Below are 18,643 nucleotides of genomic sequence, written 5' to 3' on the forward strand. Positions count from 1 at the left end.
ACCCCTTATGTATATTGATAGCTCTAGTGTATATCACTTAAGAATGAGACTTATTTTGATTGAGATTTTCTGTAACCCTCGTGAAGTCTACATTGATCTATAGAATGTATCCCATTTCTCATCCTAGTTCAATTAAGCTGGACGGTTCATCTTCATTTACAGATTGGAGTCAAGGTGGTAAAGGGCTCGTCCGGGATTTGAACCCGGGACCTCTCGCACACAAAGCGAGAATCATACCCCTAGGCCAACTAGCCACTTAAAATAAGTCTTTCGGAAACTTTCGACTTCGGCAAGCGCTGTTGAATGTTGACCAAGTTGGAAAGAAACATCCTGGCCATTAATTACTCTACAGTCTATAAAATCGCTGTACTATTGTCTCCTGCTAACAAACTGAGCATCACTTAACCCCTTATGGCTGTATATTGTGTATATCGCTTAAGAATCAGACTTATTTTGATTGAGATTTACTGTAACCCTCGTGAAGTCTGCATTGATCTATTGAATGTATCCCATTTCTCATCCTAGTTCAATTAAACAAAGCTTAGCTGGACAGTTCATCTTCATGAACTGTGGTAAAGGGCTCGTCCGGGATTTGAACCCGGGACCTCCCGCACCCGAAGCGAGAATCATACCCCTAGACCAACGAGCCACATAATGTTTGGCAAACTTTGGACTTCGGCAAGCGCTGTTGCATGTTGACCAAGTTGGAATGAAACATCCTGGCATTTCATTTCTCTACAATCACTAAAATAGGCATAATTAAGCAATTGTCTCCTGCTCACAATTTTAGCCACACTTAACCTCTCATGGGAGTGTATTGATCTTTTCATTGTATATCTCTAAAGAGTTTGATTGATTTTGATTCAAATTTTGCTGTCTACCTCTGTTCAAGTAAACCATTGGTGAGTCTTTATTGAACATAAGCCAATTCTCGTCCTACATCAATTAAGCATAGCTAAGATGGACGGTTCATCTTGATTTACAGATTGGAGTCAAGGTGGTAAAGGGCTCGTCTGGGATTTGAACCCGGGACCTCTCGCACCCTAAGCGAGAATCATACCCCTAGACCAACGAGCCACTTAACGTAAGTCTTTCGGAAACTTTCGACTTCGGCAAGCGCTGTTGCTTGTTGACCAAGTTGGAAAGAGACATCCTGGCCATTAATTACTCTACAGTCTATAAAATCGCTGTACTATTGTCTCCTGCTAACAAACTGAGCATCACTTAACCCCTTATGGCTGTATATTGATAGCTCTAGTGTATATCTCTTAAGAATCAGACTTATTTTGATTGAGATTTACTGTAACCCTCGTGAAGTCTACATTGATCTATAGAATGTAGCCCATTTCTCATCCTAGTTCAATTAAACAAAGCTTAGCTGGACGGTTCATCTTCATTTACAGATTGGAGTCAAGGTGGTAAAGGGCTCGTCCGGGATTTGAACCCTGGACCTCTCGCACCCAAAGCGAGAATCATACCCCGAGCCACGTAAAATAAGTCTTTCGGAAACTTTCGACTTCGGCAAGCGCTGTTGCATGTTGACCAAGTTGGAATGAAACATCCTTGCATTTCATTTGTCTACAATCACTAAAATAGGCATAATAAACCAATTGTCTCCTGCTCACAATTTTAGCCACACTTAACCTCCCATGGGAGTGTATTGATCTTTTCATTGTATATCTCTAAAGAGTTTGATTGATTTTGATGTCTACCTCTGTTCAAGTAAACCATTGGTGAGTCTTTATTGAACATAACCCAATTCTCGTCCTAGATCAATTAAGCATAGATTAGATGGACGGTTCATCTTGATTTACAGATTGGAGTCAAGGTGGTAAAGGGCTCGTCCGGGATTTGAACCCGGGACCTCCCGCACCCGAAGCGAGAATCATACCCCTAGACCAACGAGCCACGTAAATAAATGTTTCGGAAACTTTGGACTTCGGCAAGCGCTGTTGCATGTTGACGTAGTTGGAAAGAAACATCCTGGCCATTCATTACTCTACAGTCTATAAAATCGCTGTACTATTGTCTCCTGCTAACAAACTGAGCATCACTTAACCCCTTATGTATATTGATAGCTCTAGTGTATATCTCTTAACATTGAGACTTATTTTGATTGAGATTTTCTGTAACCCTCGTGAAGTCTACATTGATCTATAGAATGTATCCCATTTCTCATCCTAGTTCAATTAAGCTGGACGGTTCATCTTCATTTACAGATTGGAGTCAAGGTGTTAAAGGGCTCGTTCGGGATTTGAACCCGGGACCTCTCACACCCAAAGCGAGAATCATACCCCTAGACCAACGAGCCACTTAAAATAAGTCTTTCGGAAACTTTCGACTTCGGCAAGCGCTGTTGCATGTTGACCAAGTTGGAAAGAAACATCCTGGCCATTAATTACTCTACAGTCTATAAAATCGCTGTACTATTGTCTCCTGCTAACAAACTGAGCATCACTTAACCCCTTATGGCTGTATATTGATAGCTCTAGTGTATATCTCTTAAGAATGAGACTTATTTTGATTGAGATTTTCTGTAACCCTCGTGAAGTCTACATTGATCTATAGAATGTATCCCATTTCTCATCCTAGTTCAATTAAGCTGGACGGTTCATCTTCATTTACAGATTGGAGTCAAGGTGGTAAAGGGCTCGTCCGGGATTTGAACCCGGGACCTCTCGCACCCTAAGCGAGAATCATACCCCTAGACCAACGAGCCACGTAAAATAAGTCTTTCGGAAACTTTCAACTTCGGCAATCGCTGTTGCATGTTGACCAAGTTGGAAAGAAACATCCTGGCCATTAATTACTCTACAGTCTATAAAATCCCTGTACTATTGTCTCCTGCTAACAAACTGAGCATCACTTAACCCCTTATGGCTGTATATTGATAGCTCTAGTGTATATCGCTTAAGAATCAGACTTATTTTGATTGAGATTTACTGTAACCCTCGTGAAGTCTGCATTGATCTATTGAATGTATCCCATTTCTCATCCTAGTTCAATTAAACAAAGCTTAGCTGGACAGTTCATCTTCATTTACAGATTGGAGTCAAGGTGGTAAAGGGCTCGTCCGGGATTTGAACCCGGGACCTCCCGCACCCGAAGCGAGAATCATACCCCTAGACCAACGAGCCACATAATGTTTGGGAAACTTTGGACTTCGGCAATCGCTGTTGCATGTTGACGTAGTTGGACAGAAACATCCTGGCCATTCATTACTCTACAGTCAATAAAATCGCTGTACTATTGTCTCCTGGAGTCAAGGTGCTAAAGGGCTCGTCCGGGATTTGAACCCGGGACCTCTCGCACCCAAAGCGAGAATCATACCCCTAGACCAACGAGCCACGTAAAATAAGTCTTTCGGAAACTTTCAACTTCGGCAAGCGCTGTTGCATGTTGACCAAGTTGGAATGAAACATCCTGGCATTTCATTTCTCTACAATCACTAAAATAGGCATAATTAACCAATTGTCTCCTGCTCACAATTTTAGCCACACTTAACCTCTCATGGGAGTGTATTGAGCTTTTCATTGTATATCTCTAAAGAGTTTGATTCAAATTTTGCTGTGTACCTCTGTTCAAGTAAACCATTGGTGAGTCTTTATTGAACATAACCCAATTCTCGTCCTAGATCAATTAAGCATAGCTTAGATGGACCGTTCATCTTGATTTACAGATTGGAGTCAAGGTGGTAAAGGGTTGTCCGGGATTTGAACCCGGGACCTCTCGCACCCTAAGCGAGAATCATACCCCTAGACCAACGAGCCACGTAAATAAATGTTTCGGAAACTTTGGACTTCGGCAAGCACTGTTGCATGTTGACGTAGTTGGAAAGAAACATCCTGGCCATTCGTTACTCTACAGTCTATAAAATCGCTGTACTATTGTCTCCTGCTAACAAACTGAGTATCACTTAACCCCTTATGGCTTTTTATTGATAGCTCTAGTGTATATCTCTTAACATTGAGACTTATTTTGATTGAGATTTTCTGTAACCCTCGTGAAGTCTACATTGATCTATAGAATGTATCCCATTTCTCATCCTAGTTCAATTAAGCTGGACGGTTCATCTTCATTTACAGATTGGAGTCAAGGTGGTAAAGGGCTCGTCTGGGATTTGAAGCCGGGACCTCTCGCACCCTAAGCGAGAATCATACCACTAGACCAACGAGCCACTTAAAATAAGTCTTTCGGAAACTTTCGACTTCGGCAAGCGCTGTTGCATGTTGACCAAGTTGGAAAGAAACATCCTGGCCATTAATTACTCTACAGTCTATAAAATCGCTGTACTATTGCCTCCTGCTAACAAACTGAGCATCACTTAACCCCTTATGGCTGTATATTGATAGCTCTAGTGTATATCTCTTAAGAATGAGACTTATTTTGATTGAGATTTTCTGTAACCCCCGTGAAGTCTACATTGATCTATAGAATGTATCCCATTTCTCATCCTAGTTCAATTAAACAAAGCTTAGCTGGACGGTTCATCTTCATTTACAGATTGGAGTCAAGGTTGTAAAGGGCTCGTCCGGGATTTGAACCCGGGACCTCTCGCACCCAAAGCGAGAATCATACCCCTAGACCAACGAGCCACATAATGTTTGGGAAACTTTGGACTTCGGCAATCGCTGTTGCATGTTGACGTAGTTGGACAGAAACATCCTGGCCATTCATTACTCTACAGTCTATAAAATCGCTGTACTATTGTCTCCTGGAGTCAAGGTGGTAAAGGGCTCGTCCGGGATTTGAACCCGGGACCTCTCGCACCCAAAGCGAGAATCATACCCCTAGACCAACGAGCCACGTAAAATAAGTCTTTCGGAAACTTTCAACTTCGGCAAGCGCTGTTGCATGTTGACCAAGTTGGAATGAACATCCTGGCATTTCATTTCTCTACAATCACTAAAATAGGCATAATTAACCAATTGTCTCCTGCTCACAATTTTAACCACACTTAACCTCTCATGGGAGTGTATTGATCTTTTCATTGTATATCTCTAAAGAGTTTGATTGATTTTGATTCAAATTTTGCTGTCTACCTCTGTTCAAGTAAACCATTGGTGAGTCTTTATTGAACATAACCCAATTCTCGTCCTAGATCAATTAAGCATAGATTAGATGGACAGTTCATCTTGATTAACAGATTGGAGTCAAGGTGGTCGTCCGGGATTTGAACCCGGGACCTCTCGCACCCTAAGCGAGAATCATACCCCTAGACCAACGAGCCACGTAAAGTTTTTTCTGAAACTTTGGATGTTCCAACTTGCATGTTGACCAAGTTGGAAAGAAACATACTGGCCATTGATTTCTCTACAGTCTATAAAATCAACATACTACTGTCTCCTGCTAACAAACTGAGCATCACTTAACCCCTTATGGCTGTATATTGATAGCTCTAGTGTATATCTCTTAAGAATCAGACTTAGTTTGATTGAGATTGTATGTACCGTTGTACCGTTCATCTTGATTTACAGATTGGAGTCAAGGTGGTAAAGGGTTGTCCGGGATTTGAACCCGGGACCTCTCGCACCCTAAGCGAGAATCATACCCCTAGACCAACGAGCCACGTAAATAAATGTTTCGGAAACTTTGGACTTCGGCAAGCACTGTTGCATGTTGACGTAGTTGGAAAGAAACATCCTGGCCATTCGTTACTCTACAGTCTATAAAATCGCTGTACTATTGTCTCCTGCTAACAAACTGAGTATCACTTAACCCCTTATGGCTTTTTATTGATAGCTCTAGTGTATATCTCTTAACATTGAGACTTATTTTGATTGAGATTTTCTGTAACCCTCGTGAAGTCTACATTGATCTATAGAATGTATCCCATTTCTCATCCTAGTTCAATTAAGCTGGACGGTTCATCTTCATTTACAGATTGGAGTCAAGGTGGTAAAGGGCTCGTCTGGGATTTGAACCCGGGACCTCTCGCACCCTAAGCGAGAATCATACCACTAGACCAACGAGCCACTTAAAATAAGTCTTTCGGAAACTTTCGACTTCGGCAAGCGCTGTTGCATGTTGACCAAGTTGGAAAGAAACATCCTGGCCATTAATTACTCTACAGTCTATAAAATCGCTGTACTATTGCCTCCTGCTAACAAACTGAGCATCACTTAACCCCTTATGGCTGTATATTGATAGCTCTAGTGTATATCTCTTAAGAATGAGACTTATTTTGATTGAGATTTTCTTTAACCCTCGTGAAGTCTACATTGATCTATAGAATGTATCCCATTTCTCATCCTAGTTCAATTAAACAAAGCTTAGCTGGACGGTTCATCTTCATTTACAGATTGGAGTCAAGGTTGTAAAGGGCTCGTCCGGGATTTGAACCCGGGACCTCTCGCACCCAAAGCGAGAATCATACCCCTAGACCAACGAGCCACATAATGTTTGGGAAACTTTGGACTTCGGCAATCGCTGTTGCATGTTGACGTAGTTGGACAGAAACATCCTGGCCATTCATTACTCTACAGTCTATAAAATCGCTGTACTATTGTCTCCTGGAGTCAAGGTGGTAAAGGGCTCGTCCGGGATTTGAACCCGGGACCTCTCGCACCCAAAGCGAGAATCAAACCCCTAGACCAACGAGCCACGTAAAATAAGTCTTTCGGAAACTTTCAACTTCGGCAAGCGCTGTTGCATGTTGACCAAGTTGGAATGAACATCCTGGCATTTCATTTCTCTACAATCACTAAAATAGGCATAATTAACCAATTGTCTCCTGCTCACAATTTTAGCCACACTTAACCTCTCATGGGAGTGTATTGATCTTTTCATTGTATATCTCTAAAGAGTTTGATTCAAATTTTGCTGTGTACCTCTGTTCAAGTAAACCATTGGTGAGTCTTTATTGAACATAACCCAATTCTCGTCCTAGATCAATTAAGCATAGCTTAGATGGACCGTTCATCTTGATTTACAGATTGGAGTCAAGGTGGTAAAGGGCTCGTCCGGGATTTGAACCCGGGACCTCTCGCACCCTAAGCGAGAATCATACCCCTAGACCAACGAGCCACGTAAATAAATGTTTCGGAAACTTTGGACTTCGGCAAGCGCTGTTGCATGTTGACGTAGTTGGAAAGAAACATCCTGGCCATTCATTACTCTACAGTCTATAAAATCGCTGTACTATTGTCTCCTGCTAACAAACTGAGCATCACTTAACCCCTTATGTATATTGATAGCTCTAGTGTATATCTCTTAACAAGTTGAAATGAAACATCCTGGCATTTCATTTCTCTACAATCACTAAAATAGGCATAATTAACCAATTGTCTCCTGCTCACAATTTTAACCACACTTAACCTCTCATGGGAGTGTATTGATCTTTTCATTGTATATCTCTAAAGAGTTTGATTCAAATTTTGCTGTGTACCTCTGTTCAAGTAAACCATTGGTGAGTCTTTATTGAACATAACCCAATTCTCGTCCTAGATCAATTAAGCATAGCTTAGATGGACCGTTCATCTTGATTTACAGATTGGAGTCAAGGTGGTAAAGGGCTCGTCCAGGATTTGAGAATCATACCCCTGATTAGAGAATCATACCCCTAGACCAACGAGCCACGTAAATAAATGTTTCGGAAACTTTGGACTTCGGCAAGCGCTGTTGCATGTTGACGTAGTTGGAAAGAAACATCCTGGCCATTCATTACTCTACAGTCTATAAAATCGCTGTACTATTGTCTCCTGCTAACAAACTGAGCATCACTTAACCCCTTATGTATATTGATAGCTCTAGTGTATATCTCTTAACATTGAGACTTATTTTGATTGAGATTTTCTGTAACCCTCGTGAAGTCTACATTGATCTATAGAATGTATCCCATTTCTCATCCTAGTTCAATTAAGCTGGACGGTTCATCTTCATTTACAGATTGGAGTCAAGGTGTTAAAGGGCTCGTTCGGGATTTGAACCCGGGACCTCTCACACCCAAAGCGAGAATCATACCCCTAGACCAACGAGCCACTTAAAATAAGTCTTTCGGAAACTTTCGACTTCGGCAAGCGCTGTTGCATGTTGACCAAGTTGGAAAGAAACATCCTGGCCATTAATTACTCTACAGTCTATAAAATCGCTGTACTATTGTCTCCTGCTAACAAACTGAGCATCACTTAACCCCTTATGGCTGTATATTGATAGCTCTAGTGTATATCTCTTAAGAATGAGACTTATTTTGATTGAGATTTTCTGTAACCCTCGTGAAGTCTACATTGATCTATAGAATGTATCCCATTTCTCATCCTAGTTCAATTAAGCTGGACGGTTCATCTTCATTTACAGATTGGAGTCAAGGTGGTAAAGGGCTCGTCCGGGATTTGAACCCGGGACCTCTCGCACCCAAAGCGAGAATCATACCCCTAGACCAACGAGCCACTTAAAATAAGTCTTTCGGAAACTTTCGACTTCGGCAAGCGCTGTTGCTTGTTGACGAAGTTGGAAAGAAACATCCTGGCCATTAATTACTCTACAGTCTATAAAATCGCTGTACTATTGTCTCCTGCTAACAAACTGAGCATCACTTAACCCCTTATGGCTGTATATTGATAGCTCTAGTGTATATCGCTTAAGAATCAGACTTATTTTGATTGAGAATTACTGTAACCCTCGTGAAGTCTGCATTGATCTATTGAATGTATCCCATTTCTCATCCTAGTTCAATTAAACAAAGCTTAGCTGGACAGTTCATCTTCATTTACAGATTGGAGTCAAGGTGGTAAAGGGCTCGTCCGGGATTTGAAACCGGGACCTCTCGCACCCGAAGCGAGAATCATACCCCTAGACCAACGAGCCACATAATGTTTGGGAAACTTTGGACTTCGGCAAGCGCTGTTGCATGTTGACGTAGTTGGACAGAAACATCCTGGCCATTCATTACTCTACAGTCTATAAAATCGCTGTACTATTGTCTCCTGGAGTCAAGGTGGTAAAGGGCTCGTCCGGGATTTGAACACGGGACCTCTCGCACCCAAAGCGAGAATCATACCCCTAGACCAACGAGCCACGAAAAGATTTTTTCGGAAACTTTGGATTTTCCAACTTGCATGTTGACCAAGTTGGAAAGAAAAATACTGGCCATTCATTTCTCTACAGTCTTTAAAATCAACATACTACTGTCTCCTGCTAACAAACTGAGCATCACTTAACCCCTTATGGCTGTATATTGATAGCTCTAGTGTATATCTCTTAAGAATCAGACTTAGTTTGATTGAGATTGTCTGTAACCCTCGTGAAGTCTACATTGATCTATAGAATGTATCCCATTTCTCATCCTAGTTCAATTAAGCATAGCTTAGATGGACGGTTCATCTTGATTTACAGATTGGAGTCAAGGTGGTAAAGGGCTCGTCCGGGATTTGAACCCGGGACCTCTCGCACCCTAAGCGAGAATCATACCCCTAGACCAACGAGCCACGAAAAGATTTTTTCGGAAACTTTGGATTTTCCAACTTGCATGTTGACCAAGTTGGAAAGAAAAATACTGGCCATTCATTTCTCTACAGTCTTTAAAATCAACAAACTACTGTCTCCTGCTAACAAACTGAGCATCACTTAACCCCTTATGGCTGTATATTGATATCTCTAGTGTATATCTCTTAAGAATCAGACTTAGTTTGATTGAGATTGTCTGTAACCCTCGTGAAGTCTACATTGATCTATATAATGTATCCCATTTCTCATCCTAGTTCAATTAAACAAAGCTTAGCTGGACAGTTCATCTTCATTTACAGATTGGAGTCAAGGTGGTAAAGGGCTCGTCCGGGATTTGAACCCGGGACCTCTCGCACCCGAAGCGAGAATCATACCCCTAGACCAACGAGCCACGTAAAATAAATCTTTCGGAAACTTTCGACTTCGGCAAGCGCTGTTGCATGTTGACCAAGTTGGAATGAAACATCCTGGCATTTCATTTCTCTACAATCACTAAAATAGGCATAATAAACCAATTGTCTCCTGCTCACAATTTTAGCCACACTTAACCTCTCATGGGAGTGTATTGATCTTTTCATTGTATATCTCTAAAGAGTTTGATTCAAATTTTGCTGTGTACCTCTGTTCAAGTAAACCATTGGTGAGTCTTTATTGAACATAACCCAATTCTCGTCCTAGATCAATTAAGCATAGCTTAGATGGACCGTTCATCTTGATTAACAGATTGGAGTCAAGGTGGTAAAGGGCTCGTCCGGGATTTGAACCCTGGACCTCTCGCACCCAAAGCGAGAATCATACCCCTAGACCAACGAGCCACGTAAAATAAGTCTTTCGGAAACGTTCGACTTCGGCAAGCGCTGTTGCATGTTGACGTAGTTGGAAAGAAACATCCTGGCCATTCATTACTCTACAGTCTATAAAATCGCTGTACTATTGTCTCCTGCTAACAAACTGAGCATCACTTAACCCCTTATGTATATTGATAGCTCTAGTGTATATCTCTTAACATTGAGACTTATTTTGATTGAGATTTTCTGTAACCCTCGTGAAGTCTACATTGATCTATAGAATGTATCCCATTTCTCATCCTAGTTCAATTAAGCTGGACGGTTCATCTTCATTTACAGATTGGAGTCAAGGTGTTAAAGGGCTCGTTCGGAATTTGAACCCGGGACCTCTCGCACCCGAAGCGAGAATCATACCCCTAGACCAACGAGCCACATAATGTTTGGGAAACTTTGGACTTCGGCAATCGCTGTTGCATGTTGACGTAGTTGGACAGAAACATCCTGGCCATTCATTACTCTACAGTCTATAAAATCGCTGTACTATTGTCTCCTGGAGTCAAGGTGCTAAAGGGCTCGTCCGGGATTTGAACCCGGGACCTCTCGCACCCAAAGCGAGAATCATACCCCTAGACCAACGAGCCACGTAAATTAGTCTTTCGGAAACTTTCAACTTCGGCAAGCGCTGTTGCATGTTGACCAAGTTGGAATGAAACATCCTGGCATTTCATTTCTCTACAATCACTAAAATAGGCATAATTAACCAATTGTCTCCTGCTCACAATTTTAGCCACACTTAACCTCTCATGGGAGTGTATTGATCTTTTCATTGTATATCTCTAAAGAGTTTGATTCAAATTTTGCTGTGTACCTCTGTTCAAGTAAACCATTGGTGAGTCTTTATTGAACATAACCCAATTCTCGTCCTAGATCAATTAAGCATAGCTTAGATGGACCGTTCATCTTGATTTACAGATTGGAGTCAAGGTGGTAAAGGGTTGTCCGGGATTTGAACCCGGGACCTCTCGCACCCTAAGCGAGAATCATACCCCTAGACCAACGAGCCACGTAAATAAATGTTTCGGAAACTTTGGACTTCGGCAAGCACTGTTGCATGTTGACGTAGTTGGAAAGAAACATCCTGGCCATTCGTTACTCTACAGTCTATAAAATCGCTGTACTATTGTCTCCTGCTAACAAACTGAGTATCACTTAACCCCTTATGGCTTTTTATTGATAGCTCTAGTGTATATCTCTTAACATTGAGACTTATTTTGATTGAGATTTTCTGTAACCCTCGTGAAGTCTACATTGATCTATAGAATGTATCCCATTTCTCATCCTAGTTCAATTAAGCTGGACGGTTCATCTTCATTTACAGATTGGAGTCAAGGTGGTAAAGGGCTCGTCTGGGATTTGAACCCGGGACCTCTCGCACCCTAAGCGAGAATCATACCACTAGACCAACGAGCCACTTAAAATAAGTCTTTCGGAAACTTTCGACTTCGGCAAGCGCTGTTGCATGTTGACCAAGTTGGAAAGAAACATCCTGGCCATTAATTACTCTACAGTCTATAAAATCGCTGTACTATTGCCTCCTGCTAACAAACTGAGCATCACTTAACCCCTTATGGCTGTATATTGATAGCTCTAGTGTATATCTCTTAAGAATGAGACTTATTTTGATTGAGATTTTCTGTAACCCTCGTGAAGTCTACATTGATCTATAGAATGTATCCCATTTCTCATCCTAGTTCAATTAAACAAAGCTTAGCTGGACGGTTCATCTTCATTTACAGATTGGAGTCAAGGTTGTAAAGGGCTCGTCCGGGATTTGAACCCGGGACCTCTCGCACCCAAAGCGAGAATCATACCCCTAGACCAACGAGCCACATAATGTTTGGGAAACTTTGGACTTCGGCAATCGCTGTTGCATGTTGACGTAGTTGGACAGAAACATCCTGGCCATTCATTACTCTACAGTCTATAAAATCGCTGTACTATTGTCTCCTGGAGTCAAGGTGGTAAAGGGCTCGTCCGGGATTTGAACCCGGGACCTCTCGCACCCAAAGCGAGAATCATACCCCTAGACCAACGAGCCACGTAAAATAAGTCTTTCGGAAACTTTCAACTTCGGCAAGCGCTGTTGCATGTTGACCAAGTTGGAATGAACATCCTGGCATTTCATTTCTCTACAATCACTAAAATAGGCATAATTAACCAATTGTCTCCTGCTCACAATTTTAGCCACACTTAACCTCTCATGGGAGTGTATTGATCTTTTCATTGTATATCTCTAAAGAGTTTGATTCAAATTTTGCTGTGTACCTCTGTTCAAGTAAACCATTGGTGAGTCTTTATTGAACATAACCCAATTCTCGTCCTAGATCAATTAAGCATAGCTTAGATGGACCGTTCATCTTGATTTACAGATTGGAGTCAAGGTGGTAAAGGGCTCGTCCGGGATTTGAACCCGGGACCTCTCGCACCCTAAGCGAGAATCATACCCCTAGACCAACGAGCCACGTAAATAAATGTTTCGGAAACTTTGGACTTCGGCAAGCGCTGTTGCATGTTGACGTAGTTGGAAAGAAACATCCTGGCCATTCATTACTCTACAGTCTATAAAATCGCTGTACTATTGTCTCCTGCTAACAAACTGAGCATCACTTAACCCCTTATGTATATTGATAGCTCTAGTGTATATCTCTTAACAAGTTGAAATGAAACATCCTGGCATTTCATTTCTCTACAATCACTAAAATAGGCATAATTAACCAATTGTCTCCTGCTCACAATTTTAGCCACACTTAACCTCTCATGGGAGTGTATTGATCTTTTCATTGTATATCTCTAAAGAGTTTGATATATTTTGATGTCTACCTCTGTTCAAGTAAACCATTGGTGAGTCTTTATTGAACATAACCCAATTCTCGTCCTAGATCAATTAAGCATAGATTAGATGGACGGTTCATCTTGATTAACAGATTGGAGTCAAGGTGGTCGTCCGGGATTTGAACCCGGGACCTCTCGCACCCTAAGCGAGAATCATACCCCTAGACCAACGAGCCACGTAAATAAATGTTTCAGAAACTTTGGACTTCGGCAAGCACTGTTGCATGTTGACGTAGTTGGAAAGAAACATCCTGGCCATTCGTTACTCTACAGTCTATAAAATCGCTGTACTATTGTCTCCTGCTAACAAACTGAGTATCACTTAACCCCTTATGGCTTTTTATTGATAGCTCTAGTGTATATCTCTTAACATTGAGACTTATTTTGATTGAGATTTTCTGTAACCCTCGTGAAGTCTACATTGATCTATAGAATGTATCCCATTTCTCATCCTAGTTCAATTAAGCTGGACGGTTCATCTTCATTTACAGATTGGAGTCAAGGTGGTAAAGGGCTCGTCTGGGATTTGAACCCGGGACCTCTCGCACCCTAAGCGAGAATCATACCACTAGACCAACGAGCCACTTAAAATAAGTCTTTCGGAAACTTTCGACTTCGGCAAGCGCTGTTGCATGTTGACCAAGTTGGAAAGAAACATCCTGGCCATTAATTACTCTACAGTCTATAAAATCGCTGTACTATTGCCTCCTGCTAACAAACTGAGCATCACTTAACCCCTTATGGCTGTATATTGATAGCTCTAGTGTATATCTCTTAAGAATGAGACTTATTTTGATTGAGATTTTCTGTAACCCTCGTGAAGTCTACATTGATCTATAGAATGTATCCCATTTCTCATCCTAGTTCAATTAAACAAAGCTTAGCTGGACGGTTCATCTTCATTTACAGATTGGAGTCAAGGTTGTAAAGGGCTCGTCCGGGATTTGAACCCGGGACCTCTCGCACCCAAAGCGAGAATCATACCCCTAGACCAACGAGCCACATAATGTTTGGGAAACTTTGGACTTCGGCAATCGCTGTTGCATGTTGACGTAGTTGGACAGAAACATCCTGGCCATTCATTACTCTACAGTCTATAAAATCGCTGTACTATTGTCTCCTGGAGTCAAGGTGGTAAAGGGCTCGTCCGGGATTTGAACCCGGGACCTCTCGCACCCAAAGCGAGAATCATACCCCTAGACCAACGAGCCACGTAAAGTAAGTCTTTCGGAAACTTTCAACTTCGGCAAGCGCTGTTGCATGTTGACCAAGTTGGAATGAACATCCTGGCATTTCATTTCTCTACAATCACTAAAATAGGCATAATTAACCAATTGTCTCCTGCTCACAATTTTAGCCACACTTAACCTCTCATGGGAGTGTATTGATCTTTTCATTGTATATCTCTAAAGAGTTTGATTCAAATTTTGCTGTGTACCTCTGTTCAAGTAAACCATTGGTGAGTCTTTATTGAACATAACCCAATTCTCGTCCTAGATCAATTAAGCATAGCTTAGATGGACCGTTCATCTTGATTTACAGATTGGAGTCAAGGTGGTAAAGGGCTCGTCCGGGATTTGAACCCGGGACCTCTCGCACCCTAAGCGAGAATCATACCCCTAGACCAACGAGCCACGTAAATAAATGTTTCGGAAACTTTGGACTTCGGCAAGCGCTGTTGCATGTTGACGTAGTTGGAAAGAAACATCCTGGCCATTCATTACTCTACAGTCTATAAAATCGCTGTACTATTGTCTCCTGCTAACAAACTGAGCATCACTTAACCCCTTATGTATATTGATAGCTCTAGTGTATATCTCTTAACAAGTTGAAATGAAACATCCTGGCATTTCATTTCTCTACAATCACTAAAATAGGCATAATTAACCAATTGTCTCCTGCTCACAATTTTAGCCACACTTACCCTCTCATGGGAGTGTATTGATCTTTTCATTGTATATCTCTAAAGAGTTTGATATATTTTGATGTCTACCTCTGTTCAAGTAAACCATTGGTGAGTCTTTATTGAACATAACCCAATTCTCGTCCTAGATCAATTAAGCATAGATTAGATGGACGGTTCATCTTGATTAACAGATTGGAGTCAAGGTGGTCGTCCGGGATTTGAACCCGGGACCTCTCGCACCCTAAGCGAGAATCATACCCCTAGACCAACGAGCCACGTAAAGTTTTTTCGGAAACTTTGGATGTTCCAACTTGCATGTTGACCAAGTTGGAAAGAAACATACTGGCCATTGATTTCTCTACAGTCTATAAAATCAACATACTACTGTCTCCTGCTAACAAACTGAGCATCACTTAACCCCTTATGGCTGTATATTGATAGCTCTAGTGTATATCTCTTAAGAATCAGACTTATTTTGATTGAGATTTACTGTAACCCTCGTGAAGTCTACATTGATCTATAGAATGTAGCCCATTTCTCATCCTAGTTCAATTAAACAAAGCTTAGCTGGACGGTTCATCTTCATTTACAGATTGGAGTCAAGGTGGTAAAGGGCTCGTCCGGGATTTGAACCCTGGACCTCTCGCACCCAAAGCGAGAATCATACCCCTAGACCAACGAGCCACGTAAAATAAGTCTTTCGGAAACTTTCGACTTCGGCAAGCGCTGTTGCATGTTGACCAAGTTGGAATGAAACATCCTGGCATTTCATTTGTCTACAATCACTAAAATAGGCATAATAAACCAATTGTCTCCTGCTCACAATTTTAGCCACACTTAACCTCCCATGGGAGTGTATTGATCTTTTCATTGTATATCTCTAAAGAGTTTGATTGATTTTGATGTCTACCTCTGTTCAAGTAAACCATTGGTGAGTCTTTATTGAACATAACCCAATTCTCGTCCTAGATCAATTAAGCATAGATTAGATGGACGGTTCATCTTGATTTACAGATTGGAGTCAAGGTGGTAAAGGGCTCGTCCGGGATTTGAACCCGGGACCTCCCACACCCGAAGCGAGAATCATACCCCTAGACCAACGAGCCATGCAAAAGATACCTTTCTGAAAGAATCCATTTCGGCCAGCGCTGTTGCATGTTGACCAAGTTGGAATGAAACATTCTGGCATTTCATTTCTCTACAATCACTAAAATAGGCATAATAAACCTATTGTCTCCTGCTCACAATTTTAGCAACAGTTAACCTCTCATGGGATTGTATTGATCTTTTCATTGTATATCTCTAAAGAGTTTGATTGATTTTGATTCAAATTTTACTGTCTACCTCTGTTCAAGTAAACCATTGGTGAGTCTTTATTGAACATAACCCAATTCTCGTCCTACATCAATTAAGCATAGCTAGTTGGAGTCAAGGTGGTAAAGGGCTCGTCCGGGATTTGAACCCGGGACCTCTCGCACCCTAAGCGAGAATCATACCCCTAGACCAACGAGCCACGTAAATAAATGTTTCGGAAACTTTGGACTTCGGCAAGCGCTGTTGCATGTTGACGTAGTTGGAAAGAAACATCCTGGCCATTCATTACTCTACAGTCTATAAAATCGCTGTACTATTGTCTCCTGCTAACAAACTGAGCATCACTTAACCCCTTATGTATATTGATAGCTCTAGTGTATATCTCTTAACAAGTTGAAATGAAACATCCTGGCATTTCATTTCTCTACAATCACTAAAATAGGCATAATTAACCAATTGTCTCCTGCTCACAATTTTAGCCACACTTAACCTCTCATGGGAGTGTATTGATCTTTTCATTGTATATCTCTAAAGAGTTTGATATATTTTGATGTCTACCTCTGTTCAAGTAAACCATTGGTGAGTCTTTATTGAACATAACCCAATTCTCGTCCTAGATCAATTAAGCATAGATTAGATGGACGGTTCATCTTGATTAACAGATTGGAGTCAAGGTGGTCGTCCGGGATTTGAACCCGGGACCTCTCGCACCCTAAGCGAGAATCATACCCCTAGACCAACGAGCCACGTAAAGTTTTTTCGGAAACTTTGGATGTTCCAACTTGCATGTTGACCAAGTTGGAAAGAAACATACTGGCCATTGATTTCTCTACAGTCTATAAAATCAACATACTACTGTCTCCTGCTAACAAACTGAGCATCACTTAACCCCTTATGGCTGTATATTGATAGCTCTAGTGTATATCTCTTAAGAATCAGACTTATTTTGATTGAGATTTACTGTAACCCTCGTGAAGTCTACATTGATCTATAGAATGTATCCCATTTCTCATCCTAGTTCAATTAAGCTGGACGGTTCATCTTCATTTACAGATTGGAGTCAAGGTGGTAAAGGGCTCGTCCGGGATTTGAACCCGGGACCTCTCGCACCCAAAGCGAGAATCATACCCCTAGACCAACTAGCCACTTAAAATAAGTTTTTCGGAAACTTTCGACTTCGGCAAGCGCATTTGCATGTTGACCAAGTTGGAAAGAAACATCCTGGCCATTAATTACTCTACAGTCTATAAAATCGCTGTACTATTGTCTCCTGCTAACAAACTGAGCATCACTTAACCCCTTATGGCTGTATATTGATAGCTCTAGTGTATATCGCTTAAGAATCAGACTTATTTTGATTGAGATTTACTGTAACCCTCGTGAAGTCTGCATTGATCTATTGAATGTATCCCATTTCTCATCCTAGTTCAATTAAACAAAGCTTAGCTGGACAGTTCATCTTCATTTACAGATTGGAGTCAAGGTGGTAAAGGGCTCGTCCGGGATTTGAACCCGGGACCTCCCGCACCCGAAGCGAGAATCATACCCCTAGACCAACGAGCCACATAATGTTTGGGAAACTTTGGACTTCGGCAATCGCTGTTGCATGTTGACGTAGTTGGACAGAAACATCCTGGCCATTCATTACTCTACAGTCTATAAAATCGCTGTACTATTGTCTCCTGGAGTCAAGGTGCTAAAGGGCTCGTCCGGGATTTGAACCCGGGACCTCTCGCACCCAAAGCGAGAATCATACCCCTAGACCAACGAGCCACGTAAAATAAGTCTTTCGGAAACTTTTATCTTCGGCAAGCGCTGTTGCATGTTGACCAAGTTGGAATGAAACATCCTGGCATTTCATTTCTCTACAATCACTAAAATAGGCATAATTAACCAATTGTCTCCTGCTCACAATTTTAGCCACACTTAACCTCTCATGGGAGTGTATTGATCTTTTCATTGTATATCTCTAAAGAGTTTGATTGATTTTGATTCAAATTTTGCTGTCTACCTCTGTTCAAGTAAACCATTGGTGAGTCTTTATTGAACATAACCCAATTCTCGTCCTAGATCAATTAAGCATAGCTTAGATGGACGGTTCATCTTGATTTACAGATTGGAGTCAAGGTGGTAAAGGGCTCGTCCGGGATTTGAACCCGGGACCTCCCGCACCCGAAGCGAGAATCATACCCCTAGACCAACGAGCCATGCAAAAGATACCTTTCTGAAAGAATCCATTTCGGCCAGCGCTGTTGCATGTTGACCAAGTTGGAATGAAACATTCTGGCATTTCATTTCT

General features: G+C 41.5%; 46 non-coding genes across 46 annotated transcripts; all 46 read right to left on the minus strand.

Moving 5' to 3' along the window:
* Nucleotides 1–182: 182 nt before the first annotated feature.
* Nucleotides 183–254, minus strand: trnat-ugu (transfer RNA threonine (anticodon UGU)). Its single transcript has one exon. It is a non-coding gene; the product is annotated as a tRNA-Thr (tRNA).
* Nucleotides 255–577: 323 nt separating this feature from the next.
* On the minus strand, nucleotides 578–649 carry trnap-cgg (transfer RNA proline (anticodon CGG)). The gene has a single exon. It is a non-coding gene; the product is annotated as a tRNA-Pro (tRNA).
* Nucleotides 650–1,005: 356 nt separating this feature from the next.
* trnap-agg (transfer RNA proline (anticodon AGG)) lies at nucleotides 1,006–1,077 on the minus strand. Its single transcript has one exon. It is a non-coding gene; the product is annotated as a tRNA-Pro (tRNA).
* Nucleotides 1,078–1,836: 759 nt separating this feature from the next.
* trnap-cgg (transfer RNA proline (anticodon CGG)) lies at nucleotides 1,837–1,908 on the minus strand. Its single transcript has one exon. It is a non-coding gene; the product is annotated as a tRNA-Pro (tRNA).
* Nucleotides 1,909–2,239: 331 nt separating this feature from the next.
* Nucleotides 2,240–2,311, minus strand: trnap-ugg (transfer RNA proline (anticodon UGG)). Its single transcript has one exon. It is a non-coding gene; the product is annotated as a tRNA-Pro (tRNA).
* A 336-nt stretch (nucleotides 2,312–2,647) lies between these two features.
* On the minus strand, nucleotides 2,648–2,719 carry trnap-agg (transfer RNA proline (anticodon AGG)). The gene has a single exon. It is a non-coding gene; the product is annotated as a tRNA-Pro (tRNA).
* Nucleotides 2,720–3,065: 346 nt separating this feature from the next.
* trnap-cgg (transfer RNA proline (anticodon CGG)) lies at nucleotides 3,066–3,137 on the minus strand. The gene has a single exon. It is a non-coding gene; the product is annotated as a tRNA-Pro (tRNA).
* A 138-nt stretch (nucleotides 3,138–3,275) lies between these two features.
* On the minus strand, nucleotides 3,276–3,347 carry trnap-ugg (transfer RNA proline (anticodon UGG)). The gene has a single exon. It is a non-coding gene; the product is annotated as a tRNA-Pro (tRNA).
* Nucleotides 3,348–3,698: 351 nt separating this feature from the next.
* Nucleotides 3,699–3,770, minus strand: trnap-agg (transfer RNA proline (anticodon AGG)). Its single transcript has one exon. It is a non-coding gene; the product is annotated as a tRNA-Pro (tRNA).
* Nucleotides 3,771–4,105: 335 nt separating this feature from the next.
* trnap-agg (transfer RNA proline (anticodon AGG)) lies at nucleotides 4,106–4,177 on the minus strand. Its single transcript has one exon. It is a non-coding gene; the product is annotated as a tRNA-Pro (tRNA).
* A 346-nt stretch (nucleotides 4,178–4,523) lies between these two features.
* Nucleotides 4,524–4,595, minus strand: trnap-ugg (transfer RNA proline (anticodon UGG)). The gene has a single exon. It is a non-coding gene; the product is annotated as a tRNA-Pro (tRNA).
* Nucleotides 4,596–4,733: 138 nt separating this feature from the next.
* trnap-ugg (transfer RNA proline (anticodon UGG)) lies at nucleotides 4,734–4,805 on the minus strand. Its single transcript has one exon. It is a non-coding gene; the product is annotated as a tRNA-Pro (tRNA).
* A 353-nt stretch (nucleotides 4,806–5,158) lies between these two features.
* trnap-agg (transfer RNA proline (anticodon AGG)) lies at nucleotides 5,159–5,231 on the minus strand. Its single transcript has one exon. It is a non-coding gene; the product is annotated as a tRNA-Pro (tRNA).
* Nucleotides 5,232–5,496: 265 nt separating this feature from the next.
* Nucleotides 5,497–5,568, minus strand: trnap-agg (transfer RNA proline (anticodon AGG)). The gene has a single exon. It is a non-coding gene; the product is annotated as a tRNA-Pro (tRNA).
* A 335-nt stretch (nucleotides 5,569–5,903) lies between these two features.
* On the minus strand, nucleotides 5,904–5,975 carry trnap-agg (transfer RNA proline (anticodon AGG)). The gene has a single exon. It is a non-coding gene; the product is annotated as a tRNA-Pro (tRNA).
* A 346-nt stretch (nucleotides 5,976–6,321) lies between these two features.
* trnap-ugg (transfer RNA proline (anticodon UGG)) lies at nucleotides 6,322–6,393 on the minus strand. Its single transcript has one exon. It is a non-coding gene; the product is annotated as a tRNA-Pro (tRNA).
* A 138-nt stretch (nucleotides 6,394–6,531) lies between these two features.
* Nucleotides 6,532–6,603, minus strand: trnap-ugg (transfer RNA proline (anticodon UGG)). The gene has a single exon. It is a non-coding gene; the product is annotated as a tRNA-Pro (tRNA).
* Nucleotides 6,604–6,954: 351 nt separating this feature from the next.
* trnap-agg (transfer RNA proline (anticodon AGG)) lies at nucleotides 6,955–7,026 on the minus strand. The gene has a single exon. It is a non-coding gene; the product is annotated as a tRNA-Pro (tRNA).
* An 881-nt stretch (nucleotides 7,027–7,907) lies between these two features.
* trnap-ugg (transfer RNA proline (anticodon UGG)) lies at nucleotides 7,908–7,979 on the minus strand. Its single transcript has one exon. It is a non-coding gene; the product is annotated as a tRNA-Pro (tRNA).
* Nucleotides 7,980–8,315: 336 nt separating this feature from the next.
* Nucleotides 8,316–8,387, minus strand: trnap-ugg (transfer RNA proline (anticodon UGG)). The gene has a single exon. It is a non-coding gene; the product is annotated as a tRNA-Pro (tRNA).
* A 346-nt stretch (nucleotides 8,388–8,733) lies between these two features.
* trnap-cgg (transfer RNA proline (anticodon CGG)) lies at nucleotides 8,734–8,805 on the minus strand. Its single transcript has one exon. It is a non-coding gene; the product is annotated as a tRNA-Pro (tRNA).
* Nucleotides 8,806–8,943: 138 nt separating this feature from the next.
* trnap-ugg (transfer RNA proline (anticodon UGG)) lies at nucleotides 8,944–9,015 on the minus strand. The gene has a single exon. It is a non-coding gene; the product is annotated as a tRNA-Pro (tRNA).
* A 338-nt stretch (nucleotides 9,016–9,353) lies between these two features.
* On the minus strand, nucleotides 9,354–9,425 carry trnap-agg (transfer RNA proline (anticodon AGG)). Its single transcript has one exon. It is a non-coding gene; the product is annotated as a tRNA-Pro (tRNA).
* A 338-nt stretch (nucleotides 9,426–9,763) lies between these two features.
* trnap-cgg (transfer RNA proline (anticodon CGG)) lies at nucleotides 9,764–9,835 on the minus strand. Its single transcript has one exon. It is a non-coding gene; the product is annotated as a tRNA-Pro (tRNA).
* A 352-nt stretch (nucleotides 9,836–10,187) lies between these two features.
* On the minus strand, nucleotides 10,188–10,259 carry trnap-ugg (transfer RNA proline (anticodon UGG)). The gene has a single exon. It is a non-coding gene; the product is annotated as a tRNA-Pro (tRNA).
* A 332-nt stretch (nucleotides 10,260–10,591) lies between these two features.
* trnap-cgg (transfer RNA proline (anticodon CGG)) lies at nucleotides 10,592–10,663 on the minus strand. The gene has a single exon. It is a non-coding gene; the product is annotated as a tRNA-Pro (tRNA).
* Nucleotides 10,664–10,801: 138 nt separating this feature from the next.
* trnap-ugg (transfer RNA proline (anticodon UGG)) lies at nucleotides 10,802–10,873 on the minus strand. The gene has a single exon. It is a non-coding gene; the product is annotated as a tRNA-Pro (tRNA).
* Nucleotides 10,874–11,223: 350 nt separating this feature from the next.
* On the minus strand, nucleotides 11,224–11,295 carry trnap-agg (transfer RNA proline (anticodon AGG)). The gene has a single exon. It is a non-coding gene; the product is annotated as a tRNA-Pro (tRNA).
* A 335-nt stretch (nucleotides 11,296–11,630) lies between these two features.
* On the minus strand, nucleotides 11,631–11,702 carry trnap-agg (transfer RNA proline (anticodon AGG)). Its single transcript has one exon. It is a non-coding gene; the product is annotated as a tRNA-Pro (tRNA).
* Nucleotides 11,703–12,048: 346 nt separating this feature from the next.
* Nucleotides 12,049–12,120, minus strand: trnap-ugg (transfer RNA proline (anticodon UGG)). The gene has a single exon. It is a non-coding gene; the product is annotated as a tRNA-Pro (tRNA).
* A 138-nt stretch (nucleotides 12,121–12,258) lies between these two features.
* trnap-ugg (transfer RNA proline (anticodon UGG)) lies at nucleotides 12,259–12,330 on the minus strand. Its single transcript has one exon. It is a non-coding gene; the product is annotated as a tRNA-Pro (tRNA).
* Nucleotides 12,331–12,681: 351 nt separating this feature from the next.
* Nucleotides 12,682–12,753, minus strand: trnap-agg (transfer RNA proline (anticodon AGG)). Its single transcript has one exon. It is a non-coding gene; the product is annotated as a tRNA-Pro (tRNA).
* Nucleotides 12,754–13,228: 475 nt separating this feature from the next.
* On the minus strand, nucleotides 13,229–13,301 carry trnap-agg (transfer RNA proline (anticodon AGG)). The gene has a single exon. It is a non-coding gene; the product is annotated as a tRNA-Pro (tRNA).
* A 334-nt stretch (nucleotides 13,302–13,635) lies between these two features.
* Nucleotides 13,636–13,707, minus strand: trnap-agg (transfer RNA proline (anticodon AGG)). The gene has a single exon. It is a non-coding gene; the product is annotated as a tRNA-Pro (tRNA).
* A 346-nt stretch (nucleotides 13,708–14,053) lies between these two features.
* trnap-ugg (transfer RNA proline (anticodon UGG)) lies at nucleotides 14,054–14,125 on the minus strand. Its single transcript has one exon. It is a non-coding gene; the product is annotated as a tRNA-Pro (tRNA).
* Nucleotides 14,126–14,263: 138 nt separating this feature from the next.
* trnap-ugg (transfer RNA proline (anticodon UGG)) lies at nucleotides 14,264–14,335 on the minus strand. Its single transcript has one exon. It is a non-coding gene; the product is annotated as a tRNA-Pro (tRNA).
* Nucleotides 14,336–14,686: 351 nt separating this feature from the next.
* On the minus strand, nucleotides 14,687–14,758 carry trnap-agg (transfer RNA proline (anticodon AGG)). The gene has a single exon. It is a non-coding gene; the product is annotated as a tRNA-Pro (tRNA).
* Nucleotides 14,759–15,233: 475 nt separating this feature from the next.
* On the minus strand, nucleotides 15,234–15,306 carry trnap-agg (transfer RNA proline (anticodon AGG)). The gene has a single exon. It is a non-coding gene; the product is annotated as a tRNA-Pro (tRNA).
* Nucleotides 15,307–15,642: 336 nt separating this feature from the next.
* trnap-ugg (transfer RNA proline (anticodon UGG)) lies at nucleotides 15,643–15,714 on the minus strand. Its single transcript has one exon. It is a non-coding gene; the product is annotated as a tRNA-Pro (tRNA).
* A 350-nt stretch (nucleotides 15,715–16,064) lies between these two features.
* trnap-cgg (transfer RNA proline (anticodon CGG)) lies at nucleotides 16,065–16,136 on the minus strand. Its single transcript has one exon. It is a non-coding gene; the product is annotated as a tRNA-Pro (tRNA).
* A 335-nt stretch (nucleotides 16,137–16,471) lies between these two features.
* Nucleotides 16,472–16,543, minus strand: trnap-agg (transfer RNA proline (anticodon AGG)). Its single transcript has one exon. It is a non-coding gene; the product is annotated as a tRNA-Pro (tRNA).
* Nucleotides 16,544–17,018: 475 nt separating this feature from the next.
* trnap-agg (transfer RNA proline (anticodon AGG)) lies at nucleotides 17,019–17,091 on the minus strand. Its single transcript has one exon. It is a non-coding gene; the product is annotated as a tRNA-Pro (tRNA).
* A 326-nt stretch (nucleotides 17,092–17,417) lies between these two features.
* On the minus strand, nucleotides 17,418–17,489 carry trnap-ugg (transfer RNA proline (anticodon UGG)). The gene has a single exon. It is a non-coding gene; the product is annotated as a tRNA-Pro (tRNA).
* A 346-nt stretch (nucleotides 17,490–17,835) lies between these two features.
* On the minus strand, nucleotides 17,836–17,907 carry trnap-cgg (transfer RNA proline (anticodon CGG)). Its single transcript has one exon. It is a non-coding gene; the product is annotated as a tRNA-Pro (tRNA).
* Nucleotides 17,908–18,045: 138 nt separating this feature from the next.
* On the minus strand, nucleotides 18,046–18,117 carry trnap-ugg (transfer RNA proline (anticodon UGG)). The gene has a single exon. It is a non-coding gene; the product is annotated as a tRNA-Pro (tRNA).
* Nucleotides 18,118–18,479: 362 nt separating this feature from the next.
* Nucleotides 18,480–18,551, minus strand: trnap-cgg (transfer RNA proline (anticodon CGG)). The gene has a single exon. It is a non-coding gene; the product is annotated as a tRNA-Pro (tRNA).
* Between the last annotated feature and the right edge of the window lie 92 nt (nucleotides 18,552–18,643).

This window comes from Platichthys flesus, chromosome 23 (assembly GCF_949316205.1).
Source record: "Platichthys flesus chromosome 23, fPlaFle2.1, whole genome shotgun sequence".
NCBI lineage: Eukaryota > Metazoa > Chordata > Actinopteri > Pleuronectiformes > Pleuronectidae > Platichthys > Platichthys flesus.